Genomic DNA, 2,692 nt, shown 5'->3' on the forward strand with positions numbered 1-2,692 from the left:
AAGTCAAGTCACAGCTTATCTTCATGAACCAAGTCAAGTCACATTTTATTGTCATAAGTCAAGTTAAGTCACAGCTAATCTTCATGAACCAAGTCAAGTCACAGTTGTTCTTCATGAGTCCAGTCACGTCACAGCTGATCATCCAGAGTCTCGTCACGTCACAGCTGATCATCCAGAGTCCCGTCAGGACACAGCTGATCGTCAGGAGTCTTGTCATGTCCTGTCTGTTGCACCCAGATCGTCAAGGTCAGTCTTTCGGTATCCCGGGCTGGTATCTAGTGTGAGGGATACACCACTGGTGTCTTTTCCCATTTTTAGTTTTAGTCTGGTCTAGTCTTTCCGTGTTGCCTTGTTGTCTGTTTCCTGACCTTCTGCCTGTGTTTACTGGATTACCCCTCTTGTCAAGCCCTCTGGATACTGTTCGCTGATCGTAGACCCACGCTAGCCCAAGGAATATTCTTTGTCTTGCCTGTGCCATACCTGTTTGCTGTTGTTCGACACTGCCTGTGTTTGACCACTTCTCTTGTGAAATAAAGCTTGCACATGGATCCGCACGTCTCTAGTCTCGTCAGCCCCGTTACAGAATACTCGGCCGCGCAAGGATCCAGCAGCTTTTCAGAGGAACATTGGCCAGGTATGGACACGGCAAGGATTTTGTTAGCCCTTAGACAGGGTCCGCGATCGCTAGAGAACTATGTTCGCAAATTTTTGGCCATAGCACACTATTCGGATCTACCAGACTGTCTTTTGATAGAGTTTTTTTGTGATGGCCTTAATCAACCTCGTTCACAAGTCCACGTTCGTCACTGAGTTGTTTTTTGGAATTTGCTTTGACTGTTGGCTCTCTATTCACTGTGGGTATCGCGGAGGATCGCGACCCCTTACTCACTCGTGTAATGGCCCCCGCACTAGATTACGCTTACAAAATGGTGGCCACAGATGAGCCTGATCGCAAAATGGCGGACACAACAGCTCCCCGTTATGTGAAAGTTGATCTTCATGAACCAAGTCAAGTCACAGCTTATCTTCATGAACCAAATCAAATCACAGCTGATCTTCATGAACCAAGTCAAGTCACCGCTGTTCTTCATGAGTCAAGTCACAGTTGATCGTCATGAATCAAGTCAAATCCCAGTTGATCGTCGTGAGACAAGTCAAGTCACAGCTGATCTTCCTGAGTCCAGTCAAGTCATAGCTGATCTTCCAGAGTCCAGTTAAGTCACAGTTGATCGTCATGAGGTAAGTCAAGTCACAGCTTATCTGGAGTTTTCTTTCTCCAGAATAGGTACAGATAGATTTCAGCTTATAGGGATACCGGCACTGGATGGCCAATTTCACATGTATTTTGTGTATTTTCAAAATACAAAATACTGTATTTGTATTTAAATACATTTTTCCACACAGTATTTTTATTTTAAATACATTTTCATGTATTTATGCCCATCTCTCTCTCTCTCTCTGTGTGTGTGTGACAAATGAGGACATACATTTGTATAATGACATAGGTATTACAAGGAGAAGGTGACTTTTCAGGACATTACCCCATGTCCCCACTTTTCAAAACGCTTATAAATCACACAGAATGGAGTGTATTGAAAATCTGAAATAGCACAACGTTTTCTGTAAAGGGTAGGTTTAGGGGTAGGGTTGGTGTAGGGCAATAGAATATACGGTCTGTACAGTATAAAAACCATTACGCCTATGGGATGTCCCCACTTTTCACAAAAACAAACCTGTGTGTGTGTGTGTGTGTATTTGACTACACTTGTTGCAGTGTTTGGTTTTGATTCACTTAAAAAGAATCAGTTCATAACAGTGACTTGTGAATTAGACTACAATTGTTGTGCAGTATCATTTTGATTCACATAATGAGTTCATAACAGTAATTTGTTTGAAGTAAACCACTTGTTCAGATTCTGATTCACTTAAAAAGAACCTTTTGATAAAATACCTTTAATTGTGAATCAGAAAACACTTGTTGTACTGCATGATTTTGATTCACTAAAACAGTTTATTTGAGAATCACACAATACTTGTTGCATTGTATGACTTTCTTTCACTTAAAAAGATTAAGGTTCTTAAGAGTCATTTGTTTATAAATCAGACTACACATGCTGTGTTATGAGTTTGATTCACTTAAAAAGCACCAGTTCATAAGAGTCATTTTTTTGTGAATCAGACTACATTTTTTGTGTTGTATGATTTTGATTCACTTAAAACGAATAGGTTGTAACAGCAACTTGTGAATTAGACTACACTTGTTTTGCATTGTCATTTTGATCCACTTAAAAATAATGAGTTCATAACAGTCATTATAATCTGACTACAATTTATTCTTCTGGAACATCTGGCTGTACTGTATGATTTTGATTCACTTCACTTTGATTCACTCTTATTAAAGACATTTGTGATTTGAACTACAATGGTAACAATGTATGCACCAAAAGCGGTGTGAGAAACACTAGAGTAAAGGATTGCTCTTGGGGTTTTAGGAAATATATTTTATTTTATTATATTGTATGGAAAATTACTGGGAAAAAAATCCAGTACAAATTCTTAAAAAGCTGAAAATTCAGACTACACTCAGTTCAATAGCGAGGCATATTCTTTTAATTACAGCGGTAAGACATGGGTATTTCTCTCTGGGTTATGTGTGCTTTAACCTCTGGATTTGACACAGAAGAGCTAGCTT

General features: G+C 39.4%; 1 long non-coding RNA gene across 1 annotated transcript in view; it reads left to right on the plus strand.

The window, feature by feature from the left end:
- The window catches only part of LOC107589989 (uncharacterized), a 20,313-nt gene extending 18,911 nt beyond the window's left edge, over positions 1–1,402 (plus strand). Inside the window, exon 3 of the long non-coding RNA XR_001609730.1 lies at positions 1,267–1,402. This is a non-coding gene — a long non-coding RNA (uncharacterized lncRNA). The remainder of the gene's footprint in view (positions 1–1,266) is intronic.
- The last annotated feature ends 1,290 nt before the right edge of the window (positions 1,403–2,692 follow it).

The sequence above is a fragment of the Sinocyclocheilus grahami genome, unplaced genomic scaffold, assembly GCF_001515645.1.
Source record: "Sinocyclocheilus grahami isolate Dianchi unplaced genomic scaffold, SAMN03320097.WGS_v1.1 scaffold122.1, whole genome shotgun sequence".
In the NCBI taxonomy this organism is placed as follows: Eukaryota; Metazoa; Chordata; class Actinopteri; order Cypriniformes; family Cyprinidae; genus Sinocyclocheilus; species Sinocyclocheilus grahami.